The 15932-nt window shown below is 46.8% G+C and overlaps 69 non-coding genes and 1 pseudogene across 69 annotated transcripts in view; all 70 read left to right on the top strand.

Annotated features, from left to right (window-relative positions):
* Positions 1-26: 26 nt before the first annotated feature.
* Positions 27-145, top strand: LOC125796684 (5S ribosomal RNA). The gene has a single exon (XR_007435592.1). It is a non-coding gene; the product is annotated as a 5S ribosomal RNA (ribosomal RNA).
* A 110-nt stretch (positions 146-255) lies between these two features.
* On the top strand, positions 256-374 carry LOC125796683 (5S ribosomal RNA). Its single transcript, XR_007435591.1, has one exon. It is a non-coding gene; the product is annotated as a 5S ribosomal RNA (ribosomal RNA).
* Positions 375-484: 110 nt separating this feature from the next.
* Positions 485-603, top strand: LOC125796682 (5S ribosomal RNA). The gene has a single exon (XR_007435590.1). It is a non-coding gene; the product is annotated as a 5S ribosomal RNA (ribosomal RNA).
* A 110-nt stretch (positions 604-713) lies between these two features.
* Positions 714-832, top strand: LOC125796680 (5S ribosomal RNA). Its single transcript, XR_007435588.1, has one exon. It is a non-coding gene; the product is annotated as a 5S ribosomal RNA (ribosomal RNA).
* A 110-nt stretch (positions 833-942) lies between these two features.
* LOC125796679 (5S ribosomal RNA) lies at positions 943-1061 on the top strand. Its single transcript, XR_007435587.1, has one exon. It is a non-coding gene; the product is annotated as a 5S ribosomal RNA (ribosomal RNA).
* Positions 1062-1171: 110 nt separating this feature from the next.
* Positions 1172-1290, top strand: LOC125796678 (5S ribosomal RNA). The gene has a single exon (XR_007435586.1). It is a non-coding gene; the product is annotated as a 5S ribosomal RNA (ribosomal RNA).
* A 110-nt stretch (positions 1291-1400) lies between these two features.
* On the top strand, positions 1401-1519 carry LOC125796677 (5S ribosomal RNA). The gene has a single exon (XR_007435585.1). It is a non-coding gene; the product is annotated as a 5S ribosomal RNA (ribosomal RNA).
* A 110-nt stretch (positions 1520-1629) lies between these two features.
* On the top strand, positions 1630-1747 carry LOC125796290 (5S ribosomal RNA). The gene has a single exon (XR_007435282.1). It is a non-coding gene; the product is annotated as a 5S ribosomal RNA (ribosomal RNA).
* Positions 1748-1857: 110 nt separating this feature from the next.
* On the top strand, positions 1858-1976 carry LOC125796676 (5S ribosomal RNA). Its single transcript, XR_007435584.1, has one exon. It is a non-coding gene; the product is annotated as a 5S ribosomal RNA (ribosomal RNA).
* A 110-nt stretch (positions 1977-2086) lies between these two features.
* On the top strand, positions 2087-2205 carry LOC125796675 (5S ribosomal RNA). Its single transcript, XR_007435583.1, has one exon. It is a non-coding gene; the product is annotated as a 5S ribosomal RNA (ribosomal RNA).
* Positions 2206-2315: 110 nt separating this feature from the next.
* LOC125796674 (5S ribosomal RNA) lies at positions 2316-2434 on the top strand. Its single transcript, XR_007435582.1, has one exon. It is a non-coding gene; the product is annotated as a 5S ribosomal RNA (ribosomal RNA).
* A 110-nt stretch (positions 2435-2544) lies between these two features.
* Positions 2545-2663, top strand: LOC125796673 (5S ribosomal RNA). Its single transcript, XR_007435581.1, has one exon. It is a non-coding gene; the product is annotated as a 5S ribosomal RNA (ribosomal RNA).
* Positions 2664-2773: 110 nt separating this feature from the next.
* On the top strand, positions 2774-2892 carry LOC125796672 (5S ribosomal RNA). Its single transcript, XR_007435580.1, has one exon. It is a non-coding gene; the product is annotated as a 5S ribosomal RNA (ribosomal RNA).
* A 110-nt stretch (positions 2893-3002) lies between these two features.
* On the top strand, positions 3003-3121 carry LOC125796671 (5S ribosomal RNA). The gene has a single exon (XR_007435579.1). It is a non-coding gene; the product is annotated as a 5S ribosomal RNA (ribosomal RNA).
* A 110-nt stretch (positions 3122-3231) lies between these two features.
* On the top strand, positions 3232-3350 carry LOC125796669 (5S ribosomal RNA). Its single transcript, XR_007435577.1, has one exon. It is a non-coding gene; the product is annotated as a 5S ribosomal RNA (ribosomal RNA).
* A 110-nt stretch (positions 3351-3460) lies between these two features.
* LOC125796668 (5S ribosomal RNA) lies at positions 3461-3579 on the top strand. The gene has a single exon (XR_007435576.1). It is a non-coding gene; the product is annotated as a 5S ribosomal RNA (ribosomal RNA).
* Positions 3580-3689: 110 nt separating this feature from the next.
* LOC125796667 (5S ribosomal RNA) lies at positions 3690-3808 on the top strand. The gene has a single exon (XR_007435575.1). It is a non-coding gene; the product is annotated as a 5S ribosomal RNA (ribosomal RNA).
* Positions 3809-3918: 110 nt separating this feature from the next.
* On the top strand, positions 3919-4037 carry LOC125796666 (5S ribosomal RNA). The gene has a single exon (XR_007435574.1). It is a non-coding gene; the product is annotated as a 5S ribosomal RNA (ribosomal RNA).
* A 110-nt stretch (positions 4038-4147) lies between these two features.
* On the top strand, positions 4148-4266 carry LOC125796665 (5S ribosomal RNA). The gene has a single exon (XR_007435573.1). It is a non-coding gene; the product is annotated as a 5S ribosomal RNA (ribosomal RNA).
* A 110-nt stretch (positions 4267-4376) lies between these two features.
* On the top strand, positions 4377-4495 carry LOC125796663 (5S ribosomal RNA). Its single transcript, XR_007435571.1, has one exon. It is a non-coding gene; the product is annotated as a 5S ribosomal RNA (ribosomal RNA).
* Positions 4496-4605: 110 nt separating this feature from the next.
* LOC125796662 (5S ribosomal RNA) lies at positions 4606-4724 on the top strand. The gene has a single exon (XR_007435570.1). It is a non-coding gene; the product is annotated as a 5S ribosomal RNA (ribosomal RNA).
* A 110-nt stretch (positions 4725-4834) lies between these two features.
* Positions 4835-4953, top strand: LOC125796661 (5S ribosomal RNA). The gene has a single exon (XR_007435569.1). It is a non-coding gene; the product is annotated as a 5S ribosomal RNA (ribosomal RNA).
* A 110-nt stretch (positions 4954-5063) lies between these two features.
* Positions 5064-5182, top strand: LOC125796660 (5S ribosomal RNA). Its single transcript, XR_007435568.1, has one exon. It is a non-coding gene; the product is annotated as a 5S ribosomal RNA (ribosomal RNA).
* Positions 5183-5292: 110 nt separating this feature from the next.
* Positions 5293-5411, top strand: LOC125796659 (5S ribosomal RNA). The gene has a single exon (XR_007435567.1). It is a non-coding gene; the product is annotated as a 5S ribosomal RNA (ribosomal RNA).
* Positions 5412-5521: 110 nt separating this feature from the next.
* On the top strand, positions 5522-5640 carry LOC125796657 (5S ribosomal RNA). Its single transcript, XR_007435565.1, has one exon. It is a non-coding gene; the product is annotated as a 5S ribosomal RNA (ribosomal RNA).
* Positions 5641-5750: 110 nt separating this feature from the next.
* Positions 5751-5869, top strand: LOC125796656 (5S ribosomal RNA). Its single transcript, XR_007435564.1, has one exon. It is a non-coding gene; the product is annotated as a 5S ribosomal RNA (ribosomal RNA).
* Positions 5870-5979: 110 nt separating this feature from the next.
* On the top strand, positions 5980-6098 carry LOC125796655 (5S ribosomal RNA). The gene has a single exon (XR_007435563.1). It is a non-coding gene; the product is annotated as a 5S ribosomal RNA (ribosomal RNA).
* Positions 6099-6208: 110 nt separating this feature from the next.
* Positions 6209-6327, top strand: LOC125796654 (5S ribosomal RNA). The gene has a single exon (XR_007435562.1). It is a non-coding gene; the product is annotated as a 5S ribosomal RNA (ribosomal RNA).
* A 110-nt stretch (positions 6328-6437) lies between these two features.
* LOC125796653 (5S ribosomal RNA) lies at positions 6438-6556 on the top strand. The gene has a single exon (XR_007435561.1). It is a non-coding gene; the product is annotated as a 5S ribosomal RNA (ribosomal RNA).
* Positions 6557-6666: 110 nt separating this feature from the next.
* Positions 6667-6785, top strand: LOC125796652 (5S ribosomal RNA). Its single transcript, XR_007435560.1, has one exon. It is a non-coding gene; the product is annotated as a 5S ribosomal RNA (ribosomal RNA).
* A 109-nt stretch (positions 6786-6894) lies between these two features.
* On the top strand, positions 6895-7013 carry LOC125796651 (5S ribosomal RNA). The gene has a single exon (XR_007435559.1). It is a non-coding gene; the product is annotated as a 5S ribosomal RNA (ribosomal RNA).
* Positions 7014-7123: 110 nt separating this feature from the next.
* LOC125796650 (5S ribosomal RNA) lies at positions 7124-7242 on the top strand. Its single transcript, XR_007435558.1, has one exon. It is a non-coding gene; the product is annotated as a 5S ribosomal RNA (ribosomal RNA).
* A 110-nt stretch (positions 7243-7352) lies between these two features.
* LOC125796649 (5S ribosomal RNA) lies at positions 7353-7471 on the top strand. Its single transcript, XR_007435557.1, has one exon. It is a non-coding gene; the product is annotated as a 5S ribosomal RNA (ribosomal RNA).
* A 110-nt stretch (positions 7472-7581) lies between these two features.
* LOC125796648 (5S ribosomal RNA) lies at positions 7582-7700 on the top strand. Its single transcript, XR_007435556.1, has one exon. It is a non-coding gene; the product is annotated as a 5S ribosomal RNA (ribosomal RNA).
* A 110-nt stretch (positions 7701-7810) lies between these two features.
* Positions 7811-7929, top strand: LOC125796646 (5S ribosomal RNA). Its single transcript, XR_007435554.1, has one exon. It is a non-coding gene; the product is annotated as a 5S ribosomal RNA (ribosomal RNA).
* A 110-nt stretch (positions 7930-8039) lies between these two features.
* On the top strand, positions 8040-8158 carry LOC125796645 (5S ribosomal RNA). Its single transcript, XR_007435553.1, has one exon. It is a non-coding gene; the product is annotated as a 5S ribosomal RNA (ribosomal RNA).
* A 110-nt stretch (positions 8159-8268) lies between these two features.
* Positions 8269-8387, top strand: LOC125796644 (5S ribosomal RNA). The gene has a single exon (XR_007435552.1). It is a non-coding gene; the product is annotated as a 5S ribosomal RNA (ribosomal RNA).
* A 110-nt stretch (positions 8388-8497) lies between these two features.
* LOC125796643 (5S ribosomal RNA) lies at positions 8498-8616 on the top strand. The gene has a single exon (XR_007435551.1). It is a non-coding gene; the product is annotated as a 5S ribosomal RNA (ribosomal RNA).
* Positions 8617-8726: 110 nt separating this feature from the next.
* On the top strand, positions 8727-8845 carry LOC125795773 (5S ribosomal RNA). Its single transcript, XR_007434765.1, has one exon. It is a non-coding gene; the product is annotated as a 5S ribosomal RNA (ribosomal RNA).
* A 109-nt stretch (positions 8846-8954) lies between these two features.
* On the top strand, positions 8955-9073 carry LOC125796642 (5S ribosomal RNA). Its single transcript, XR_007435550.1, has one exon. It is a non-coding gene; the product is annotated as a 5S ribosomal RNA (ribosomal RNA).
* A 110-nt stretch (positions 9074-9183) lies between these two features.
* Positions 9184-9303, top strand: LOC125796352 (5S ribosomal RNA; annotated as a pseudogene).
* Positions 9304-9413: 110 nt separating this feature from the next.
* On the top strand, positions 9414-9532 carry LOC125796641 (5S ribosomal RNA). The gene has a single exon (XR_007435549.1). It is a non-coding gene; the product is annotated as a 5S ribosomal RNA (ribosomal RNA).
* A 110-nt stretch (positions 9533-9642) lies between these two features.
* LOC125796223 (5S ribosomal RNA) lies at positions 9643-9762 on the top strand. The gene has a single exon (XR_007435215.1). It is a non-coding gene; the product is annotated as a 5S ribosomal RNA (ribosomal RNA).
* Positions 9763-9872: 110 nt separating this feature from the next.
* Positions 9873-9991, top strand: LOC125796640 (5S ribosomal RNA). Its single transcript, XR_007435548.1, has one exon. It is a non-coding gene; the product is annotated as a 5S ribosomal RNA (ribosomal RNA).
* A 110-nt stretch (positions 9992-10101) lies between these two features.
* On the top strand, positions 10102-10220 carry LOC125796639 (5S ribosomal RNA). Its single transcript, XR_007435547.1, has one exon. It is a non-coding gene; the product is annotated as a 5S ribosomal RNA (ribosomal RNA).
* A 110-nt stretch (positions 10221-10330) lies between these two features.
* On the top strand, positions 10331-10449 carry LOC125796638 (5S ribosomal RNA). The gene has a single exon (XR_007435546.1). It is a non-coding gene; the product is annotated as a 5S ribosomal RNA (ribosomal RNA).
* A 110-nt stretch (positions 10450-10559) lies between these two features.
* LOC125796637 (5S ribosomal RNA) lies at positions 10560-10678 on the top strand. Its single transcript, XR_007435545.1, has one exon. It is a non-coding gene; the product is annotated as a 5S ribosomal RNA (ribosomal RNA).
* A 110-nt stretch (positions 10679-10788) lies between these two features.
* Positions 10789-10907, top strand: LOC125796635 (5S ribosomal RNA). Its single transcript, XR_007435543.1, has one exon. It is a non-coding gene; the product is annotated as a 5S ribosomal RNA (ribosomal RNA).
* A 109-nt stretch (positions 10908-11016) lies between these two features.
* LOC125796634 (5S ribosomal RNA) lies at positions 11017-11135 on the top strand. Its single transcript, XR_007435542.1, has one exon. It is a non-coding gene; the product is annotated as a 5S ribosomal RNA (ribosomal RNA).
* Positions 11136-11245: 110 nt separating this feature from the next.
* Positions 11246-11364, top strand: LOC125796633 (5S ribosomal RNA). The gene has a single exon (XR_007435541.1). It is a non-coding gene; the product is annotated as a 5S ribosomal RNA (ribosomal RNA).
* A 110-nt stretch (positions 11365-11474) lies between these two features.
* LOC125796632 (5S ribosomal RNA) lies at positions 11475-11593 on the top strand. The gene has a single exon (XR_007435540.1). It is a non-coding gene; the product is annotated as a 5S ribosomal RNA (ribosomal RNA).
* Positions 11594-11703: 110 nt separating this feature from the next.
* Positions 11704-11822, top strand: LOC125796631 (5S ribosomal RNA). Its single transcript, XR_007435539.1, has one exon. It is a non-coding gene; the product is annotated as a 5S ribosomal RNA (ribosomal RNA).
* A 110-nt stretch (positions 11823-11932) lies between these two features.
* Positions 11933-12051, top strand: LOC125796630 (5S ribosomal RNA). Its single transcript, XR_007435538.1, has one exon. It is a non-coding gene; the product is annotated as a 5S ribosomal RNA (ribosomal RNA).
* Positions 12052-12161: 110 nt separating this feature from the next.
* Positions 12162-12280, top strand: LOC125796629 (5S ribosomal RNA). Its single transcript, XR_007435537.1, has one exon. It is a non-coding gene; the product is annotated as a 5S ribosomal RNA (ribosomal RNA).
* A 110-nt stretch (positions 12281-12390) lies between these two features.
* LOC125796628 (5S ribosomal RNA) lies at positions 12391-12509 on the top strand. Its single transcript, XR_007435536.1, has one exon. It is a non-coding gene; the product is annotated as a 5S ribosomal RNA (ribosomal RNA).
* A 110-nt stretch (positions 12510-12619) lies between these two features.
* On the top strand, positions 12620-12738 carry LOC125796627 (5S ribosomal RNA). Its single transcript, XR_007435535.1, has one exon. It is a non-coding gene; the product is annotated as a 5S ribosomal RNA (ribosomal RNA).
* A 110-nt stretch (positions 12739-12848) lies between these two features.
* Positions 12849-12967, top strand: LOC125796626 (5S ribosomal RNA). The gene has a single exon (XR_007435534.1). It is a non-coding gene; the product is annotated as a 5S ribosomal RNA (ribosomal RNA).
* Positions 12968-13077: 110 nt separating this feature from the next.
* Positions 13078-13196, top strand: LOC125796624 (5S ribosomal RNA). The gene has a single exon (XR_007435532.1). It is a non-coding gene; the product is annotated as a 5S ribosomal RNA (ribosomal RNA).
* A 110-nt stretch (positions 13197-13306) lies between these two features.
* Positions 13307-13425, top strand: LOC125796623 (5S ribosomal RNA). The gene has a single exon (XR_007435531.1). It is a non-coding gene; the product is annotated as a 5S ribosomal RNA (ribosomal RNA).
* Positions 13426-13535: 110 nt separating this feature from the next.
* On the top strand, positions 13536-13654 carry LOC125796622 (5S ribosomal RNA). The gene has a single exon (XR_007435530.1). It is a non-coding gene; the product is annotated as a 5S ribosomal RNA (ribosomal RNA).
* Positions 13655-13764: 110 nt separating this feature from the next.
* On the top strand, positions 13765-13883 carry LOC125796621 (5S ribosomal RNA). Its single transcript, XR_007435529.1, has one exon. It is a non-coding gene; the product is annotated as a 5S ribosomal RNA (ribosomal RNA).
* A 110-nt stretch (positions 13884-13993) lies between these two features.
* On the top strand, positions 13994-14112 carry LOC125796620 (5S ribosomal RNA). The gene has a single exon (XR_007435528.1). It is a non-coding gene; the product is annotated as a 5S ribosomal RNA (ribosomal RNA).
* A 110-nt stretch (positions 14113-14222) lies between these two features.
* On the top strand, positions 14223-14341 carry LOC125796619 (5S ribosomal RNA). The gene has a single exon (XR_007435527.1). It is a non-coding gene; the product is annotated as a 5S ribosomal RNA (ribosomal RNA).
* A 110-nt stretch (positions 14342-14451) lies between these two features.
* On the top strand, positions 14452-14570 carry LOC125796618 (5S ribosomal RNA). Its single transcript, XR_007435526.1, has one exon. It is a non-coding gene; the product is annotated as a 5S ribosomal RNA (ribosomal RNA).
* Positions 14571-14680: 110 nt separating this feature from the next.
* LOC125796617 (5S ribosomal RNA) lies at positions 14681-14799 on the top strand. Its single transcript, XR_007435525.1, has one exon. It is a non-coding gene; the product is annotated as a 5S ribosomal RNA (ribosomal RNA).
* A 110-nt stretch (positions 14800-14909) lies between these two features.
* Positions 14910-15028, top strand: LOC125796616 (5S ribosomal RNA). The gene has a single exon (XR_007435524.1). It is a non-coding gene; the product is annotated as a 5S ribosomal RNA (ribosomal RNA).
* A 110-nt stretch (positions 15029-15138) lies between these two features.
* On the top strand, positions 15139-15257 carry LOC125796615 (5S ribosomal RNA). Its single transcript, XR_007435523.1, has one exon. It is a non-coding gene; the product is annotated as a 5S ribosomal RNA (ribosomal RNA).
* A 110-nt stretch (positions 15258-15367) lies between these two features.
* On the top strand, positions 15368-15486 carry LOC125796613 (5S ribosomal RNA). The gene has a single exon (XR_007435521.1). It is a non-coding gene; the product is annotated as a 5S ribosomal RNA (ribosomal RNA).
* A 110-nt stretch (positions 15487-15596) lies between these two features.
* Positions 15597-15715, top strand: LOC125796612 (5S ribosomal RNA). The gene has a single exon (XR_007435520.1). It is a non-coding gene; the product is annotated as a 5S ribosomal RNA (ribosomal RNA).
* A 110-nt stretch (positions 15716-15825) lies between these two features.
* The window catches only part of LOC125796611 (5S ribosomal RNA), a 119-nt gene continuing 12 nt past the window's right edge, over positions 15826-15932 (top strand). Inside the window, exon 1 of the ribosomal RNA XR_007435519.1 lies at positions 15826-15932. This exon is cut by the window's right edge and continues 12 nt beyond it. This is a non-coding gene — a ribosomal RNA (5S ribosomal RNA).

Raw genomic sequence — 15932 nt, 5'->3', positions numbered from 1 at the left:
GTAGTCTTGATGAGAGCTCTGCAATGGCTTACGGTCACACTACCCTGAGAACGCCCGATCTCGTCTGATCTCGGAAGCTAAGCAGGGTTTGGCCTGGTTAGTACTTGGATGGGAGACCACCTGGGAATACCAGGTGCTGTAAGCTTTTCCCCTCTTGCTTCCATTACCATGGTCTTGTTATACATTACTAGTTTGTTATCTGAAACCCAACATAGATGAAGTTGCATAAGTAGTCTTGATGAGAGCTCTGCAATGGCTTACGGTCACACTACCCTGAGAACGCCCGATCTCGTCTGATCTCGGAAGCTAAGCAGGGTTTGGCCTGGTTAGTACTTGGATGGGAGACCACCTGGGAATACCAGGTGCTGTAAGCTTTTCCCCTCTTGCTTCCATTACCATGGTCTTGTTATACATTACTAGTTTGTTATCTGAAACCCAACATAGATGAAGTTGCATAAGTAGTCTTGATGAGAGCTCTGCAATGGCTTACGGTCACACTACCCTGAGAACGCCCGATCTCGTCTGATCTCGGAAGCTAAGCAGGGTTTGGCCTGGTTAGTACTTGGATGGGAGACCACCTGGGAATACCAGGTGCTGTAAGCTTTTCCCCTCTTGCTTCCATTACCATGGTCTTGTTATACATTACTAGTTTGTTATCTGAAACCCAACATAGATGAAGTTGCATAAGTAGTCTTGATGAGAGCTCTGCAATGGCTTACGGTCACACTACCCTGAGAACGCCCGATCTCGTCTGATCTCGGAAGCTAAGCAGGGTTTGGCCTGGTTAGTACTTGGATGGGAGACCACCTGGGAATACCAGGTGCTGTAAGCTTTTCCCCTCTTGCTTCCATTACCATGGTCTTGTTATACATTACTAGTTTGTTATCTGAAACCCAACATAGATGAAGTTGCATAAGTAGTCTTGATGAGAGCTCTGCAATGGCTTACGGTCACACTACCCTGAGAACGCCCGATCTCGTCTGATCTCGGAAGCTAAGCAGGGTTTGGCCTGGTTAGTACTTGGATGGGAGACCACCTGGGAATACCAGGTGCTGTAAGCTTTTCCCCTCTTGCTTCCATTACCATGGTCTTGTTATACATTACTAGTTTGTTATCTGAAACCCAACATAGATGAAGTTGCATAAGTAGTCTTGATGAGAGCTCTGCAATGGCTTACGGTCACACTACCCTGAGAACGCCCGATCTCGTCTGATCTCGGAAGCTAAGCAGGGTTTGGCCTGGTTAGTACTTGGATGGGAGACCACCTGGGAATACCAGGTGCTGTAAGCTTTTCCCCTCTTGCTTCCATTACCATGGTCTTGTTATACATTACTAGTTTGTTATCTGAAACCCAACATAGATGAAGTTGCATAAGTAGTCTTGATGAGAGCTCTGCAATGGCTTACGGTCACACTACCCTGAGAACGCCCGATCTCGTCTGATCTCGGAAGCTAAGCAGGGTTTGGCCTGGTTAGTACTTGGATGGGAGACCACCTGGGAATACCAGGTGCTGTAAGCTTTTCCCCTCTTGCTTCCATTACCATGGTCTTGTTATACATTACTAGTTTGTTATCTGAAACCCAACATAGATGAAGTTGCATAAGTAGTCTTGATGAGAGCTCTGCAATGGCTTACGGTCACACTACCCTGAGAACGCCCGATCTCGTCTGATCTCGGAAGCTAAGCAGGGTTTGCCTGGTTAGTACTTGGATGGGAGACCACCTGGGAATACCAGGTGCTGTAAGCTTTTCCCCTCTTGCTTCCATTACCATGGTCTTGTTATACATTACTAGTTTGTTATCTGAAACCCAACATAGATGAAGTTGCATAAGTAGTCTTGATGAGAGCTCTGCAATGGCTTACGGTCACACTACCCTGAGAACGCCCGATCTCGTCTGATCTCGGAAGCTAAGCAGGGTTTGGCCTGGTTAGTACTTGGATGGGAGACCACCTGGGAATACCAGGTGCTGTAAGCTTTTCCCCTCTTGCTTCCATTACCATGGTCTTGTTATACATTACTAGTTTGTTATCTGAAACCCAACATAGATGAAGTTGCATAAGTAGTCTTGATGAGAGCTCTGCAATGGCTTACGGTCACACTACCCTGAGAACGCCCGATCTCGTCTGATCTCGGAAGCTAAGCAGGGTTTGGCCTGGTTAGTACTTGGATGGGAGACCACCTGGGAATACCAGGTGCTGTAAGCTTTTCCCCTCTTGCTTCCATTACCATGGTCTTGTTATACATTACTAGTTTGTTATCTGAAACCCAACATAGATGAAGTTGCATAAGTAGTCTTGATGAGAGCTCTGCAATGGCTTACGGTCACACTACCCTGAGAACGCCCGATCTCGTCTGATCTCGGAAGCTAAGCAGGGTTTGGCCTGGTTAGTACTTGGATGGGAGACCACCTGGGAATACCAGGTGCTGTAAGCTTTTCCCCTCTTGCTTCCATTACCATGGTCTTGTTATACATTACTAGTTTGTTATCTGAAACCCAACATAGATGAAGTTGCATAAGTAGTCTTGATGAGAGCTCTGCAATGGCTTACGGTCACACTACCCTGAGAACGCCCGATCTCGTCTGATCTCGGAAGCTAAGCAGGGTTTGGCCTGGTTAGTACTTGGATGGGAGACCACCTGGGAATACCAGGTGCTGTAAGCTTTTCCCCTCTTGCTTCCATTACCATGGTCTTGTTATACATTACTAGTTTGTTATCTGAAACCCAACATAGATGAAGTTGCATAAGTAGTCTTGATGAGAGCTCTGCAATGGCTTACGGTCACACTACCCTGAGAACGCCCGATCTCGTCTGATCTCGGAAGCTAAGCAGGGTTTGGCCTGGTTAGTACTTGGATGGGAGACCACCTGGGAATACCAGGTGCTGTAAGCTTTTCCCCTCTTGCTTCCATTACCATGGTCTTGTTATACATTACTAGTTTGTTATCTGAAACCCAACATAGATGAAGTTGCATAAGTAGTCTTGATGAGAGCTCTGCAATGGCTTACGGTCACACTACCCTGAGAACGCCCGATCTCGTCTGATCTCGGAAGCTAAGCAGGGTTTGGCCTGGTTAGTACTTGGATGGGAGACCACCTGGGAATACCAGGTGCTGTAAGCTTTTCCCCTCTTGCTTCCATTACCATGGTCTTGTTATACATTACTAGTTTGTTATCTGAAACCCAACATAGATGAAGTTGCATAAGTAGTCTTGATGAGAGCTCTGCAATGGCTTACGGTCACACTACCCTGAGAACGCCCGATCTCGTCTGATCTCGGAAGCTAAGCAGGGTTTGGCCTGGTTAGTACTTGGATGGGAGACCACCTGGGAATACCAGGTGCTGTAAGCTTTTCCCCTCTTGCTTCCATTACCATGGTCTTGTTATACATTACTAGTTTGTTATCTGAAACCCAACATAGATGAAGTTGCATAAGTAGTCTTGATGAGAGCTCTGCAATGGCTTACGGTCACACTACCCTGAGAACGCCCGATCTCGTCTGATCTCGGAAGCTAAGCAGGGTTTGGCCTGGTTAGTACTTGGATGGGAGACCACCTGGGAATACCAGGTGCTGTAAGCTTTTCCCCTCTTGCTTCCATTACCATGGTCTTGTTATACATTACTAGTTTGTTATCTGAAACCCAACATAGATGAAGTTGCATAAGTAGTCTTGATGAGAGCTCTGCAATGGCTTACGGTCACACTACCCTGAGAACGCCCGATCTCGTCTGATCTCGGAAGCTAAGCAGGGTTTGGCCTGGTTAGTACTTGGATGGGAGACCACCTGGGAATACCAGGTGCTGTAAGCTTTTCCCCTCTTGCTTCCATTACCATGGTCTTGTTATACATTACTAGTTTGTTATCTGAAACCCAACATAGATGAAGTTGCATAAGTAGTCTTGATGAGAGCTCTGCAATGGCTTACGGTCACACTACCCTGAGAACGCCCGATCTCGTCTGATCTCGGAAGCTAAGCAGGGTTTGGCCTGGTTAGTACTTGGATGGGAGACCACCTGGGAATACCAGGTGCTGTAAGCTTTTCCCCTCTTGCTTCCATTACCATGGTCTTGTTATACATTACTAGTTTGTTATCTGAAACCCAACATAGATGAAGTTGCATAAGTAGTCTTGATGAGAGCTCTGCAATGGCTTACGGTCACACTACCCTGAGAACGCCCGATCTCGTCTGATCTCGGAAGCTAAGCAGGGTTTGGCCTGGTTAGTACTTGGATGGGAGACCACCTGGGAATACCAGGTGCTGTAAGCTTTTCCCCTCTTGCTTCCATTACCATGGTCTTGTTATACATTACTAGTTTGTTATCTGAAACCCAACATAGATGAAGTTGCATAAGTAGTCTTGATGAGAGCTCTGCAATGGCTTACGGTCACACTACCCTGAGAACGCCCGATCTCGTCTGATCTCGGAAGCTAAGCAGGGTTTGGCCTGGTTAGTACTTGGATGGGAGACCACCTGGGAATACCAGGTGCTGTAAGCTTTTCCCCTCTTGCTTCCATTACCATGGTCTTGTTATACATTACTAGTTTGTTATCTGAAACCCAACATAGATGAAGTTGCATAAGTAGTCTTGATGAGAGCTCTGCAATGGCTTACGGTCACACTACCCTGAGAACGCCCGATCTCGTCTGATCTCGGAAGCTAAGCAGGGTTTGGCCTGGTTAGTACTTGGATGGGAGACCACCTGGGAATACCAGGTGCTGTAAGCTTTTCCCCTCTTGCTTCCATTACCATGGTCTTGTTATACATTACTAGTTTGTTATCTGAAACCCAACATAGATGAAGTTGCATAAGTAGTCTTGATGAGAGCTCTGCAATGGCTTACGGTCACACTACCCTGAGAACGCCCGATCTCGTCTGATCTCGGAAGCTAAGCAGGGTTTGGCCTGGTTAGTACTTGGATGGGAGACCACCTGGGAATACCAGGTGCTGTAAGCTTTTCCCCTCTTGCTTCCATTACCATGGTCTTGTTATACATTACTAGTTTGTTATCTGAAACCCAACATAGATGAAGTTGCATAAGTAGTCTTGATGAGAGCTCTGCAATGGCTTACGGTCACACTACCCTGAGAACGCCCGATCTCGTCTGATCTCGGAAGCTAAGCAGGGTTTGGCCTGGTTAGTACTTGGATGGGAGACCACCTGGGAATACCAGGTGCTGTAAGCTTTTCCCCTCTTGCTTCCATTACCATGGTCTTGTTATACATTACTAGTTTGTTATCTGAAACCCAACATAGATGAAGTTGCATAAGTAGTCTTGATGAGAGCTCTGCAATGGCTTACGGTCACACTACCCTGAGAACGCCCGATCTCGTCTGATCTCGGAAGCTAAGCAGGGTTTGGCCTGGTTAGTACTTGGATGGGAGACCACCTGGGAATACCAGGTGCTGTAAGCTTTTCCCCTCTTGCTTCCATTACCATGGTCTTGTTATACATTACTAGTTTGTTATCTGAAACCCAACATAGATGAAGTTGCATAAGTAGTCTTGATGAGAGCTCTGCAATGGCTTACGGTCACACTACCCTGAGAACGCCCGATCTCGTCTGATCTCGGAAGCTAAGCAGGGTTTGGCCTGGTTAGTACTTGGATGGGAGACCACCTGGGAATACCAGGTGCTGTAAGCTTTTCCCCTCTTGCTTCCATTACCATGGTCTTGTTATACATTACTAGTTTGTTATCTGAAACCCAACATAGATGAAGTTGCATAAGTAGTCTTGATGAGAGCTCTGCAATGGCTTACGGTCACACTACCCTGAGAACGCCCGATCTCGTCTGATCTCGGAAGCTAAGCAGGGTTTGGCCTGGTTAGTACTTGGATGGGAGACCACCTGGGAATACCAGGTGCTGTAAGCTTTTCCCCTCTTGCTTCCATTACCATGGTCTTGTTATACATTACTAGTTTGTTATCTGAAACCCAACATAGATGAAGTTGCATAAGTAGTCTTGATGAGAGCTCTGCAATGGCTTACGGTCACACTACCCTGAGAACGCCCGATCTCGTCTGATCTCGGAAGCTAAGCAGGGTTTGGCCTGGTTAGTACTTGGATGGGAGACCACCTGGGAATACCAGGTGCTGTAAGCTTTTCCCCTCTTGCTTCCATTACCATGGTCTTGTTATACATTACTAGTTTGTTATCTGAAACCCAACATAGATGAAGTTGCATAAGTAGTCTTGATGAGAGCTCTGCAATGGCTTACGGTCACACTACCCTGAGAACGCCCGATCTCGTCTGATCTCGGAAGCTAAGCAGGGTTTGGCCTGGTTAGTACTTGGATGGGAGACCACCTGGGAATACCAGGTGCTGTAAGCTTTTCCCCTCTTGCTTCCATTACCATGGTCTTGTTATACATTACTAGTTTGTTATCTGAAACCCAACATAGATGAAGTTGCATAAGTAGTCTTGATGAGAGCTCTGCAATGGCTTACGGTCACACTACCCTGAGAACGCCCGATCTCGTCTGATCTCGGAAGCTAAGCAGGGTTTGGCCTGGTTAGTACTTGGATGGGAGACCACCTGGGAATACCAGGTGCTGTAAGCTTTTCCCCTCTTGCTTCCATTACCATGGTCTTGTTATACATTACTAGTTTGTTATCTGAAACCCAACATAGATGAAGTTGCATAAGTAGTCTTGATGAGAGCTCTGCAATGGCTTACGGTCACACTACCCTGAGAACGCCCGATCTCGTCTGATCTCGGAAGCTAAGCAGGGTTTGGCCTGGTTAGTACTTGGATGGGAGACCACCTGGGAATACCAGGTGCTGTAAGCTTTTCCCTCTTGCTTCCATTACCATGGTCTTGTTATACATTACTAGTTTGTTATCTGAAACCCAACATAGATGAAGTTGCATAAGTAGTCTTGATGAGAGCTCTGCAATGGCTTACGGTCACACTACCCTGAGAACGCCCGATCTCGTCTGATCTCGGAAGCTAAGCAGGGTTTGGCCTGGTTAGTACTTGGATGGGAGACCACCTGGGAATACCAGGTGCTGTAAGCTTTTCCCCTCTTGCTTCCATTACCATGGTCTTGTTATACATTACTAGTTTGTTATCTGAAACCCAACATAGATGAAGTTGCATAAGTAGTCTTGATGAGAGCTCTGCAATGGCTTACGGTCACACTACCCTGAGAACGCCCGATCTCGTCTGATCTCGGAAGCTAAGCAGGGTTTGGCCTGGTTAGTACTTGGATGGGAGACCACCTGGGAATACCAGGTGCTGTAAGCTTTTCCCCTCTTGCTTCCATTACCATGGTCTTGTTATACATTACTAGTTTGTTATCTGAAACCCAACATAGATGAAGTTGCATAAGTAGTCTTGATGAGAGCTCTGCAATGGCTTACGGTCACACTACCCTGAGAACGCCCGATCTCGTCTGATCTCGGAAGCTAAGCAGGGTTTGGCCTGGTTAGTACTTGGATGGGAGACCACCTGGGAATACCAGGTGCTGTAAGCTTTTCCCCTCTTGCTTCCATTACCATGGTCTTGTTATACATTACTAGTTTGTTATCTGAAACCCAACATAGATGAAGTTGCATAAGTAGTCTTGATGAGAGCTCTGCAATGGCTTACGGTCACACTACCCTGAGAACGCCCGATCTCGTCTGATCTCGGAAGCTAAGCAGGGTTTGGCCTGGTTAGTACTTGGATGGGAGACCACCTGGGAATACCAGGTGCTGTAAGCTTTTCCCCTCTTGCTTCCATTACCATGGTCTTGTTATACATTACTAGTTTGTTATCTGAAACCCAACATAGATGAAGTTGCATAAGTAGTCTTGATGAGAGCTCTGCAATGGCTTACGGTCACACTACCCTGAGAACGCCCGATCTCGTCTGATCTCGGAAGCTAAGCAGGGTTTGGCCTGGTTAGTACTTGGATGGGAGACCACCTGGGAATACCAGGTGCTGTAAGCTTTTCCCCTCTTGCTTCCATTACCATGGTCTTGTTATACATTACTAGTTTGTTATCTGAAACCCAACATAGATGAAGTTGCATAAGTAGTCTTGATGAGAGCTCTGCAATGGCTTACGGTCACACTACCCTGAGAACGCCCGATCTCGTCTGATCTCGGAAGCTAAGCAGGGTTTGGCCTGGTTAGTACTTGGATGGGAGACCACCTGGGAATACCAGGTGCTGTAAGCTTTTCCCCTCTTGCTTCCATTACCATGGTCTTGTTATACATTACTAGTTTGTTATCTGAAACCCAACATAGATGAAGTTGCATAAGTAGTCTTGATGAGAGCTCTGCAATGGCTTACGGTCACACTACCCTGAGAACGCCCGATCTCGTCTGATCTCGGAAGCTAAGCAGGGTTTGGCCTGGTTAGTACTTGGATGGGAGACCACCTGGGAATACCAGGTGCTGTAAGCTTTTCCCCTCTTGCTTCCATTACCATGGTCTTGTTATACATTACTAGTTTGTTATCTGAAACCCAACATAGATGAAGTTGCATAAGTAGTCTTGATGAGAGCTCTGCAATGGCTTACGGTCACACTACCCTGAGAACGCCCGATCTCGTCTGATCTCGGAAGCTAAGCAGGGTTTGGCCTGGTTAGTACTTGGATGGGAGACCACCTGGGAATACCAGGTGCTGTAAGCTTTTCCCCTCTTGCTTCCATTACCATGGTCTTGTTATACATTACTAGTTTGTTATCTGAAACCCAACATAGATGAAGTTGCATAAGTAGTCTTGATGAGAGCTCTGCAATGGCTTACGGTCACACTACCCTGAGAACGCCCGATCTCGTCTGATCTCGGAAGCTAAGCAGGGTTTGGCCTGGTTAGTACTTGGATGGGAGACCACCTGGGAATACCAGGTGCTGTAAGCGTTTCCCTCTTGCTTCCATTACCATGGTCTTGTTATACATTACTAGTTTGTTATCTGAAACCCAACATAGATGAAGTTGCATAAGTAGTCTTGATGAGAGCTCTGCGATGGCTTACGGTCACACTACCCTGAGAACGCCCGATCTCGTCTGATCTCGGAAGCTAAGCAGGGTTTGGCCTGGTTAGTACTTGGATGGGAGACCACCTGGGAATACCAGGTGCTGTAAGCTTTTCTCCTCTTGCTTCCATTACCATGGTCTTGTTATACATTACTAGTTTGTTATCTGAAACCCAACATAGATGAAGTTGCATAAGTAGTCTTGATGAGAGCTCTGCAATAGCTTACGGTCACACTACCCCCTGAAATGCCCGATCTCGTCTGATCTCGGAAGCTAAGCAGGGTTTGGCCTGGTTAGTACTTGGATGGGAGACCACCTGGGAATACCAGGTGCTGTAAGCGTTTCCCCTCTTGCTTCCATTACCATGGTCTTGTTATACATTACTAGTTTGTTATCTGAAACCCAACATAGATGAAGTTGCATAAGTAGTCTTGATGAGAGCTCTGCGATGGCTTACGGTCACACTACCCTGAGAACGCCCGATCTCGTCTGATCTCGGAAGCTAAGCAGGGTTTGGCCTGGTTAGTACTTGGATGGGAGACCACCTGGGAATACCAGGTGCTGTAAGCTTTTCCCCTCTTGCTTCCATTACCATGGTCTTGTTATACATTACTAGTTTGTTATCTGAAACCCAACATAGATGAAGTTGCATAAGTAGTCTTGATGAGAGCTCTGCAATGGCTTACGGTCACACTACCCTGAGAATGCCCCGATCTCGTCTGATCTCGGAAGCTAAGCAGGGTTTGGCCTGGTTAGTACTTGGATGGGAGACCACCTGGGAATACCAGGTGCTGTAAGCTTTTCCCCTCTTGCTTCCATTACCATGGTCTTGTTATACATTACTAGTTTGTTATCTGAAACCCAACATAGATGAAGTTGCATAAGTAGTCTTGATGAGAGCTCTGCAATGGCTTACGGTCACACTACCCTGAGAACGCCCGATCTCGTCTGATCTCGGAAGCTAAGCAGGGTTTGGCCTGGTTAGTACTTGGATGGGAGACCACCTGGGAATACCAGGTGCTGTAAGCTTTTCCCCTCTTGCTTCCATTACCATGGTCTTGTTATACATTACTAGTTTGTTATCTGAAACCCAACATAGATGAAGTTGCATAAGTAGTCTTGATGAGAGCTCTGCAATGGCTTACGGTCACACTACCCTGAGAACGCCCGATCTCGTCTGATCTCGGAAGCTAAGCAGGGTTTGGCCTGGTTAGTACTTGGATGGGAGACCACCTGGGAATACCAGGTGCTGTAAGCTTTTCCCCTCTTGCTTCCATTACCATGGTCTTGTTATACATTACTAGTTTGTTATCTGAAACCCAACATAGATGAAGTTGCATAAGTAGTCTTGATGAGAGCTCTGCAATGGCTTACGGTCACACTACCCTGAGAACGCCCGATCTCGTCTGATCTCGGAAGCTAAGCAGGGTTTGGCCTGGTTAGTACTTGGATGGGAGACCACCTGGGAATACCAGGTGCTGTAAGCTTTTCCCCTCTTGCTTCCATTACCATGGTCTTGTTATACATTACTAGTTTGTTATCTGAAACCCAACATAGATGAAGTTGCATAAGTAGTCTTGATGAGAGCTCTGCAATGGCTTACGGTCACACTACCCTGAGAACGCCCGATCTCGTCTGATCTCGGAAGCTAAGCAGGGTTTGGCCTGGTTAGTACTTGGATGGGAGACCACCTGGGAATACCAGGTGCTGTAAGCTTTTCCCCTCTTGCTTCCATTACCATGGTCTTGTTATACATTACTAGTTTGTTATCTGAAACCCAACATAGATGAAGTTGCATAAGTAGTCTTGATGAGAGCTCTGCAATGGCTTACGGTCACACTACCCTGAGAACGCCCGATCTCGTCTGATCTCGGAAGCTAAGCAGGGTTTGGCCTGGTTAGTACTTGGATGGGAGACCACCTGGGAATACCAGGTGCTGTAAGCTTTTCCCCTCTTGCTTCCATTACCATGGTCTTGTTATACATTACTAGTTTGTTATCTGAACCCAACATAGATGAAGTTGCATAAGTAGTCTTGATGAGAGCTCTGCAATGGCTTACGGTCACACTACCCTGAGAACGCCCGATCTCGTCTGATCTCGGAAGCTAAGCAGGGTTTGGCCTGGTTAGTACTTGGATGGGAGACCACCTGGGAATACCAGGTGCTGTAAGCTTTTCCCCTCTTGCTTCCATTACCATGGTCTTGTTATACATTACTAGTTTGTTATCTGAAACCCAACATAGATGAAGTTGCATAAGTAGTCTTGATGAGAGCTCTGCAATGGCTTACGGTCACACTACCCTGAGAACGCCCGATCTCGTCTGATCTCGGAAGCTAAGCAGGGTTTGGCCTGGTTAGTACTTGGATGGGAGACCACCTGGGAATACCAGGTGCTGTAAGCTTTTCCCCTCTTGCTTCCATTACCATGGTCTTGTTATACATTACTAGTTTGTTATCTGAAACCCAACATAGATGAAGTTGCATAAGTAGTCTTGATGAGAGCTCTGCAATGGCTTACGGTCACACTACCCTGAGAACGCCCGATCTCGTCTGATCTCGGAAGCTAAGCAGGGTTTGGCCTGGTTAGTACTTGGATGGGAGACCACCTGGGAATACCAGGTGCTGTAAGCTTTTCCCCTCTTGCTTCCATTACCATGGTCTTGTTATACATTACTAGTTTGTTATCTGAAACCCAACATAGATGAAGTTGCATAAGTAGTCTTGATGAGAGCTCTGCAATGGCTTACGGTCACACTACCCTGAGAACGCCCGATCTCGTCTGATCTCGGAAGCTAAGCAGGGTTTGGCCTGGTTAGTACTTGGATGGGAGACCACCTGGGAATACCAGGTGCTGTAAGCTTTTCCCCTCTTGCTTCCATTACCATGGTCTTGTTATACATTACTAGTTTGTTATCTGAAACCCAACATAGATGAAGTTGCATAAGTAGTCTTGATGAGAGCTCTGCAATGGCTTACGGTCACACTACCCTGAGAACGCCCGATCTCGTCTGATCTCGGAAGCTAAGCAGGGTTTGGCCTGGTTAGTACTTGGATGGGAGACCACCTGGGAATACCAGGTGCTGTAAGCTTTTCCCCTCTTGCTTCCATTACCATGGTCTTGTTATACATTACTAGTTTGTTATCTGAAACCCAACATAGATGAAGTTGCATAAGTAGTCTTGATGAGAGCTCTGCAATGGCTTACGGTCACACTACCCTGAGAACGCCCGATCTCGTCTGATCTCGGAAGCTAAGCAGGGTTTGGCCTGGTTAGTACTTGGATGGGAGACCACCTGGGAATACCAGGTGCTGTAAGCTTTTCCCCTCTTGCTTCCATTACCATGGTCTTGTTATACATTACTAGTTTGTTATCTGAAACCCAACATAGATGAAGTTGCATAAGTAGTCTTGATGAGAGCTCTGCAATGGCTTACGGTCACACTACCCTGAGAACGCCCGATCTCGTCTGATCTCGGAAGCTAAGCAGGGTTTGGCCTGGTTAGTACTTGGATGGGAGACCACCTGGGAATACCAGGTGCTGTAAGCTTTTCCCCTCTTGCTTCCATTACCATGGTCTTGTTATACATTACTAGTTTGTTATCTGAAACCCAACATAGATGAAGTTGCATAAGTAGTCTTGATGAGAGCTCTGCAATGGCTTACGGTCACACTACCCTGAGAACGCCCGATCTCGTCTGATCTCGGAAGCTAAGCAGGGTTTGGCCTGGTTAGTACTTGGATGGGAGACCACCTGGGAATACCAGGTGCTGTAAGCTTTTCCCCTCTTGCTTCCATTACCATGGTCTTGTTATACATTACTAGTTTGTTATCTGAAACCCAACATAGATGAAGTTGCATAAGTAGTCTTGATGAGAGCTCTGCAATGGCTTACGGTCACACTACCCTGAGAACGCCCGATCTCGTCTGATCTCGGAAGCTAAGCAGGGTTTGGCCTGGTTAGTACTTGGATGGGAGACCACCTGGGAATACCAGGTGCTGTAAGCTTTTCCCCTCTTGCTTCCATTACCATGGTCTTGTTATACATTACTAGTTTGTTATCTGAAACCCAACATAGATGAAGTTGCATAAGTAGTCTTGATGAGAGCTCTGCAATGGCTTACGGTCACACTACCCTGAGAACGCCCGATCTCGTCTGATCTCGGAAGCTAAGCAGGGTTTGGCCTGGTTAGTACTTGGATGGGAGACCACCTGGGAATACCAGGTGCTGTAAGCTTTTCCCCTCTTGCTTCCATTACCATGGTCTTGTTATACATTACTAGTTTGTTATCTGAAACCCAACATAGATGAAGTTGCATAAGTAGTCTTGATGAGAGCTCTGCAATGGCTTACGGTCACACTACCCTGAGAACGCCCGATCTCGTCTGATCTCGGAAGCTAAGCAGGGTTTGGCCTGGTTAGTACTTGGATGGGAGACCACCTGGGAATACCAGGTGCTGTAAGCTTTTCCCCTCTTGCTTCCATTACCATGGTCTTGTTATACATTACTAGTTTGTTATCTGAAACCCAACATAGATGAAGTTGCATAAGTAGTCTTGATGAGAGCTCTGCAATGGCTTACGGTCACACTACCCTGAGAACGCCCGATCTCGTCTGATCTCGGAAGCTAAGCAGGGTTTGGCCTGGTTAGTACTTGGATGGGAGACCACCTGGGAATACCAGGTGCTGTAAGCTTTTCCCCTCTTGCTTCCATTACCATGGTCTTGTTATACATTACTAGTTTGTTATCTGAAACCCAACATAGATGAAGTTGCATAAGTAGTCTTGATGAGAGCTCTGCAATGGCTTACGGTCACACTACCCTGAGAACGCCCGATCTCGTCTGATCTCGGAAGCTAAGCAGGGTTTGGCCTGGTTAGTACTTGGATGGGAGACCACCTGGGAATACCAGGTGCTGTAAGCTTTTCCCCTCTTGCTTCCATTACCATGGTCTTGTTATACATTACTAGTTTGTTATCTGAAACCCAACATAGATGAAGTTGCATAAGTAGTCTTGATGAGAGCTCTGCAATGGCTTACGGTCACACTACCCTGAGAACGCCCGATCTCGTCTGATCTCGGAAGCTAAGCAGGGTTTGGCCTGGTTAGTACTTGGATGGGAGACCACCTGGGAATACCAGGTGCTGTAAGCTTTTCCCCTCTTGCTTCCATTACCATGGTCTTGTTATACATTACTAGTTTGTTATCTGAAACCCAACATAGATGAAGTTGCATAAGTAGTCTTGATGAGAGCTCTGCAATGGCTTACGGTCACACTACCCTGAGAACGCCCGATCTCGTCTGATCTCGGAAGCTAAGCAGGGTTTGGCCTGGTTAGTACTTGGATGGGAGACCACCTGGGAATACCAGGTGCTGTAAGCTTTTCCCCTCTTGCTTCCATTACCATGGTCTTGTTATACATTACTAGTTTGTTATCTGAAACCCAACATAGATGAAGTTGCATAAGTAGTCTTGATGAGAGCTCTGCAATGGCTTACGGTCACACTACCCTGAGAACGCCCGATCTCGTCTGATCTCGGAAGCTAAGCAGGGTTTGGCCTGGTTAGTACTTGGATGGGAGACCACCTGGGAATACCAGGTGCTGTAAGCTTTTCCCCTCTTGCTTCCATTACCATGGTCTTGTTATACATTACTAGTTTGTTATCTGAAACCCAACATAGATGAAGTTGCATAAGTAGTCTTGATGAGAGCTCTGCAATGGCTTACGGTCACACTACCCTGAGAACGCCCGATCTCGTCTGATCTCGGAAGCTAAGCAGGGTTTGGCCTGGTTAGTACTTGGATGGGAGACCACCTGGGAATACCAGGTGCTGTAAGCTTTTCCCCTCTTGCTTCCATTACCATGGTCTTGTTATACATTACTAGTTTGTTATCTGAAACCCAACATAGATGAAGTTGCATAAGTAGTCTTGATGAGAGCTCTGCAATGGCTTACGGTCACACTACCCTGAGAACGCCCGATCTCGTCTGATCTCGGAAGCTAAGCAGGGTTTGGCCTGGTTAGTACTTGGATGGGAGACCACCTGGGAATACCAGGTGCTGTAAGCTTTTCCCCTCTTGCTTCCATTACCATGGTCTTGTTATACATTACTAGTTTGTTATCTGAAACCCAACATAGATGAAGTTGCATAAGTAGTCTTGATGAGAGCTCTGCAATGGCTTACGGTCACACTACCCTGAGAACGCCCGATCTCGTCTGATCTCGGAAGCTAAGCAGGGTTTGGCCTGGTTAGTACTTGGATGGGAGACCACCTGGGAATACCAGGTGCTGTAAGCTTTTCCCCTCTTGCTTCCATTACCATGGTCTTGTTATACATTACTAGTTTGTTATCTGAAACCCAACATAGATGAAGTTGCATAAGTAGTCTTGATGAGAGCTCTGCAATGGCTTACGGTCACACTACCCTGAGAACGCCCGATCTCGTCTGATCTCGGAAGCTAAGCAGGGTTTGGCCTGGTTAGTACTTGGATGGGAGACCACCTGGGAATACCAGGTGCTGTAAGCTTTTCCCCTCTTGCTTCCATTACCATGGTCTTGTTATACATTACTAGTTTGTTATCTGAAACCCAACATAGATGAAGTTGCATAAGTAGTCTTGATGAGAGCTCTGCAATGGCTTACGGTCACACTACCCTGAGAACGCCCGATCTCGTCTGATCTCGGAAGCTAAGCAGGGTTTGGCCTGGTTAGTACTTGGATGGGAGACCACCTGGGAATACCAGGTGCTGTAAGCTTTTCCCCTCTTGCTTCCATTACCATGGTCTTGTTATACATTACTAGTTTGTTATCTGAAACCCAACATAGATGAAGTTGCATAAGTAGTCTTGATGAGAGCTCTGCAATGGCTTACGGTCACACTACCCTGAGAACGCCCGATCTCGTCTGATCTCGGAAGCTAAGCAGGGTTTGGCCTGGTTAGTACTTGGATGGGAGACCACCTGGGAATACCAG

Source organism: Astyanax mexicanus, unplaced genomic scaffold (genome assembly GCF_023375975.1).
Source record: "Astyanax mexicanus isolate ESR-SI-001 unplaced genomic scaffold, AstMex3_surface scaffold_46, whole genome shotgun sequence".
Taxonomy (NCBI): domain Eukaryota; kingdom Metazoa; phylum Chordata; class Actinopteri; order Characiformes; family Acestrorhamphidae; genus Astyanax; species Astyanax mexicanus.
The sequence above is the reverse complement of the archived record's forward strand: the minus strand, read 5'-3'. Positions and strand labels throughout refer to the sequence as shown.